Below are 6,483 nucleotides of genomic sequence, written 5' to 3'. Positions count from 1 at the left end.
CCCTCATCTCTTCTGTCGGCTCCCAAGTCCTTTCCGACCCCTCGCGGTGCTGCCATTGCACCTTGACCAGCTCCACCCTTTTGTTCCTTAGGTCTTTCGACTTCCTGTCGAGGATCGCCACCAGCCGCTCGATGTAGTTCAGGCTGTCATCTACCTGAATATCCTCTAAGGGTACCACTATCGAGTCATCCACCAGGCACTTCCGTAAAATGTACTGTGAATCTGACTGAGTTCGGCTCGCATGTCCAACCTATATGCCACCTTGCCCACCCGGGCTACAACCTTGAAAGGTCCAATGTACCTGGGGCCCAACTTGCCCCGCTTCCTGAATCGGATGACGCCTTTCCAAGGCGACACCTTCAGGAGGTCCATATCCCCGACCTGGAACTCCAGGTCTGATCGGCGCTTGTCGGCGTAACTTTTCTGCCGACTCTGAGCAGTATGAAGCCTGCTCCTCACCTGCTGAATCCTCTCTATCGTCTTGAGCACCACTTCGGTGCTCCCCATGACCCTCTGTCCGACTTTGCCCCAATATATCGGGGTCCTGCACTTCCTCCCGTACAACATCTCGAAGGGAGGACGATTGATACTCGCGTGATAGCTGTTGTTGTAGGAGAACTCAACTTATGGAAGTTAGGCATCCCAGCTACCACCGAAGCTAGAACCCATGCCCGCCGCATATCCTCCAAAGTCTGGATGGTCCGCTCACTTTGACCATCCGTCTGCAGGTGGAAAGCAGTGTTGAAGTGCAGACGAGTACCCAACTCGTCGTGAAACTTCTTCCAGAATCTGGAAGTAAGCCACACGTCTCGGTCCGAAATCACGGAGACTGGCACTCCGTGTCGAGCCACAACCTCTCAGATATAGATATCAGCCAACTTCTCAGCCGAGATGCTCTCCTGGATCGGTATGAAATGGTCACTCTTGGTCAACCGATCAACGATGACCCAAATCGAATCCACTCCCCGTGCAGTCCTGGGAAGCTTAGTGATGAAATCCATAGTAATATCTTCCCATTTCCACATGGGAATGTCTAGCGGTTGCATCTTACCGTGTGGCCTCTGGTGCTCGGCCTTGACCTTCCTGCAGGTCAAGCATCGCTCTACGTACCAGGCGACGTCCCGCTTCATGCAGGGCTACCAGTAATCGGGTCGAAGATCCCTGTACATCTTCGTCGCCCTGGGATGAATCGAGAATCGGGATTTGTGCGTTTCCTCCATCAGAACCTGGCGCACACCCCCATGATAGGGAACCCACACCCTGCGGTGTAGCGTCAATAACCCATGGCTATCATAGTCGAAGGAGGAAATATGTCCCACAATACGCTCGCTCTTCCGATGTTCCTTCTTCATAGCCTCCTGCTGGGCCTTTCGGATCTACTCCAAAAGAGGAGTCACCACCGTCGTCCTCATGCAGATGTATCTGATCGGTGCTGCCTTGCGGCTAAGCGCATCGGCTACGACATTGGCCTTCCTCGGGTGATAAAGGATCTCGCAATCGTAATACTTCACCACATCTAACTACCGACGCTGCCTCATGTTCAGATTCGGCTGATCCATGAGGTACCTCAAACTCTTTTGGTCCGTGTAGATGATACAACGGACCCCATAGAGGTAGTGTCACCAAATCTTGAGGGCGAAGACGACCGCCCCCAACTCCAAATCATGTGTCGGGTAGTTCGCTTCATGAGGCTTCAGCTGCCTCGAAGCGTAAGCGATAACGTGCCCTCTCTGCATCAATACCGCGCCCAACCCTGAGATGAACGCATCAAAATATACCACAAAATCCTCCACGCCCTCGGGAAGGGCGAGAATCGGCGCCTCGCACAGTCTCTGTCTCAACGTCTCAAATGCTGCTTGCTGCTCAGGCCCCCAGCGAAAAACAACAACTTTCTTCGTCAGCCAGGTCAAGGGTACGACTATCTTGGAGAAGTACTGAATGAGTCCCCGATAATAGTCTTCCAGTCCGAGGAAACTCCAAATCTCAGATGGAGACTTCAGAACCTCCCATCTCATCACGGCATCCACTTTGGCCGGGTCAACCAATATCCCATTCTGGTTAACAAGGTGCACAAGAAACTGCACCTCGCACAACCAGAACTCGCACTTGGAGAACTTGGCATACAAGCTCTCCCTCCTCAGGGTATCTAACACCTCTCGCAAGTGCTCCTCATGCTGCTCCCGCATCTTGGAATAAACCAAGATATCGTCAATGAAAACTATCACAGACCGATCCAACATCGGCCTGCACACGCGGTTCATGAGATCCATGAACGCGGAAGGAGCGTTGATGAGCCCGAAGGGCATCACCACGAACTCGTAATGGCCATACCGAGTCCGAAAAGCAGTCTTCTGTACATCCTCCTCTCTGACCCTCATCTGGTGGTATCCTGACCGAAAGTCTATCTTGGAAAACTAAGACGCTCCCTAAAGCTGGTCGAACAAATCATCTATCCTCGGAAGTGGGTAACGGTTCTTCACCGTTACCTTGTTCAGCTCCCGGTAATCTATGCACATGCGATGCGACCCGTCCTTTTTACTTGACAAACAGGATCGGGGCTCCCCAAGGCGAACTACTCGGCCTGATAAATCCCTTGTCTAGAAGCTCCTGCAGCTGCGTAGACAACTCCTGCATCTCGGGAGGAGCCAACCGATATGGTGCCTTGGCTATCGGTGCCGCACCAGGGACTAGGTCGATCCTGAACTCCACCTGTCGCTCTGGAGGTATCCCAGGCCGCTCCTCTGGGAATACATCCGCGTAATCTCGCACCACCAGAACATATGTCACCGTCGTCTTACCCACCTCCCGGGTATCCATAACATAGGCGACATACCCAACGCACCCCTGCTGAAGATAGTGCCTAGCCCTCGCTGCTGAACATAGTGCTGGTCCGCGCTGTGGCCTCTCGAACTGAATCACTAGCTCTCCCCCACTCGGGGTCCTGATCCGAACCAACTACTGCACGCAGTCGATCACTGCCCTATTGGGTCTCAACCAATCCATGCCTATAATCACCTTGTTCCCACGCAACGGAATGGGAACCAAGTCTACCAGGTAGCGCTCCTCAAATAACGTCAGAACACAATCTCTGAAAACCGCTGACACTCGCACTGATCGATCATCCGCAATCTCGACCTCTAGAGGGCAATCCAACATGCCCGAAGACTCAGGGAACCTCTTGCTAAGCGCAAGAGAGACAAATGATCGAGTAGCACTCGAATCAAAAAACACCTGAACTGGGATACCGTTCACATGGAACGATCCTAAAAAAGACATATCATATGGAACATCAATATCATAAGCAACATAAGATAAAAGATAGGGAGAAGAAATCATACCTGTCACCACATCGGGTGCGGTGCGTGCCTCCTCGGTAGTCAACTGGAAGGCCCGAATCCTTACCACCGGAGCCTCTGTCTTGCCCTGCCGACCATCAGTGATCCGCAAGGTCGCTGGAGATGGCACCTTCACTGGCACTGGTGCTGTCAACTGAGGGCAATTGGCCTTTTTATGGCCTCGCTGGTTGCAGTGAAAGCACAACAACTCCGATGTCTGGAAAGTGGGCGCAGGGACGGTACAATCCCTACTGAAGTTCCCCGTCTTTCCGCACTTGTAGCAGCCCGATGATCCCATCCTACAAACCCCCTCATGAGTCCTGCTGCATTTCCTCTAGCGGCCTTGTCCCGAATGGCCCTTCGGCCTAGTGTCTGTTCCCTTGGACTTCTTTCCCGAAGTCCCAGTCATCGATCCCTCCTCTGCCTTCCTCTTCCTGATGTGCTCTAAGTCAATTTCCCTCTCCCTTGCCTTGGAAATCATGGAATCCAGGGTCGGGTACACTGAGAAGCTGATGTGCTCCCAGATGTCGGCCCTGAACATGTCATGATAGCGGGTTTTCCGCATCTCCTCGTCTCCCGCATACTGGGGCACCAACAATGCCCTCTCCTAAAACTTGGCAGTAATCTCCGCCACTAACTCCATCGTCTATCTCATATCTAGAAACTCATTGGCCAGCTACTGAAGCTCTACAGCTGGCGCAAACTCAGACCTGAACCTGGTCACAAAGTCTAATCAAGTCATAGCCTCAATCGCCGAGGCTCCCAACGAGTCACCAACCGACTCCTACCAATCCCTGGCCCGGTCTCTCAAACAACCTGTGATATATCGCACCTTTGACCCCTTAGGGCAGAAGCTCGTCAGCTGTGCAGACTCAATGTCTACAATCCATCTCCTGGCTGCAATGGGGTCCTTAGCCCCATGGAAATCCGGGGCACCACTGCTCCTGAAGTCTTTGAAGGACAGTGTGCGTGATCCTGACTGGCTGAGTGCCATATCGCTCCTGAACGCCCTGAGGCGATCCTCCATCAACTCAATGATTCCTTCCTTGATCGACCCGAAAATCACCGGGGTCGACTCAAGGATACCTCTCGTGATCTCAAAAGCAATGAACTCACGTAGTTCCTCATCAACTGGCTCGGTACCTGCTCCTGAACTTGATCCTGAACCGGATCCTGACCCTGAACCTCCTCCTCCGTGTCGTGTGATCATCACCATTCTGGAACATAACACATAACTTTCAGAATCATACATAAACCTCGGGAGGTTTCATACACTCTACAAGTTTCCTGGTTCCATCTCTGCCCTCCTCGATTCGAGTACGGATCCTCTGCTTTCAGTAGTACAGGCCCATACTACCTTCCACATCTATCCGTACTTTCCTCAAGGATTGCTTCGACTTCACCAAGTCCCTTCTACTACTGCTTCTCTCTTTGCTAATCCCATCCTAGGCTTACCCTAGGGTAACTCTCCGACCTACTCTCCGCCATCAGCTGCATGAGGAACCCCTGCTACCTTTACCTAACTAGCTTGCAAATACCATTACATATTACTAGGACCAGATAATTCTTCGAATGAAAGGTCCTACCCCACAACGGTTGGACTCAAACAAGAGCTGCGCAGTAGGGCTAGACCTAACCTTCTGGAATTATTTCGTCCTCACAATATGTAACTTAACGTATCCGTTTACTAGTTAGTTAAAGATAACTAGGACTCCCGAAGCACAAAGCAACAACATTCGGGCATTGAGTAACCCAACCCAATCATACTCTATCCAAGCTATCATATAACTGACTAATCAGTAACATCTTGCAGCTCAAAAGCACATATAGCAGGCATATTAGGCATCTTCCTAGATCCTTAGCCCTAATCTAGCATGCATTTCTCACACATATACAGTAGGCATATAAGGCGTCCTTCCTAGATCCTCTAGCCCTAATCTAGCATGCATTTCTCATAATCATATCATATCATAACATAACATGTATGGGTATCTTGGGGAAAACTTACTTCAGCTCGGCCGGTCGCGCACATCACACATCTTGTTCTTTTTCAAAGTTCATTTTTCTCTTTTCAAACTTCTTTTCATAAAATGATTTTCTTTCTGAAAATTTTCATACCAAGTCCCCAGTTTGAGTTCAGACACACCCGAGAGTGTATCCGAATCCCTCAAACTAAGGCTCTGATACCAACTTGTAACATCCCAATTTTCAAGGATAAAAAAATTTCATTTTTAATTAGGTAACATGTGAAATCAGTCATCAAACATTGGTAGTATTTCATTAATTCATAAAACCATTTCGTCGTGTCTCAAAATCATATCATCAGCTAATAATAATAATCAGAGTACAATCCCAAAAAACTCAATGCAGAGTTCATGCGTGAGTGTGATGTGCTGCTACCGCGCCGGCTCCTTCCCCTTCGCTGAAGAGGTACCTGAAACAAAACTGAAAACTCATAAGCACGAAGCTTAGTGAGTTCCCTCATCATACCACACACCATATAATAACATACTGTCAGGCGATTCTGGGGTGCCTGACTACCCACGTCAAGCCATTCTAGGGTGCTTGACTTACCCAGGTCAAGCTATTCTGGGGTGCTTGACTTACTTGTCGGTCTATTTTGCCCGACTATCGGGGACTATTTCACCCCCCACCACTACCACGTACACACATATACTGCCAGGCAATTCTGGGGTGCCTGACTACCCATGTCAAGCCATTCTAGGGTGCTCGACTTACCCGTCAGTCCTTACGACCGACATCCGAGGACTATTTCACCTCCTAATACTACCACATAATATCATAGCATAAACATATTGTCAGGCAATTCCGGGGTGCCCGACCTACCCTTCGGTCCTAATGACCGAACTTGGGGGACTATTCTCCCCTTACTACAACTATCACATATACCATATCGTGCTAGCACATAAACATATCAGGTAGTAGCAAACCTAGATGAATATCACAAAGACAATCATCTAACATACAACTCCTACTGGTGGGCCGACATTTTGGCCGTAGACCCACCGCTACTGGACGGTAACTCACCTCGATGTCGTGTAGTATCTGTACTGTCCTCGGCATGGAAATCGACTCGTCTCTACTCCCCAATCCCTACACAACAACCTTTTCTGATTACTATTGCATA

The sequence above is a fragment of the Lactuca virosa genome, chromosome 5 (genome assembly GCF_052849685.1).
Source record: "Lactuca virosa cultivar CGN04683 chromosome 5, Lactuca_virosa_CGN04683_v6, whole genome shotgun sequence".
In the NCBI taxonomy this organism is placed as follows: domain Eukaryota; kingdom Viridiplantae; phylum Streptophyta; class Magnoliopsida; order Asterales; family Asteraceae; genus Lactuca; species Lactuca virosa.
The sequence above is the reverse complement of the archived record's forward strand: the minus strand, read 5'-3'. Positions refer to the sequence as shown.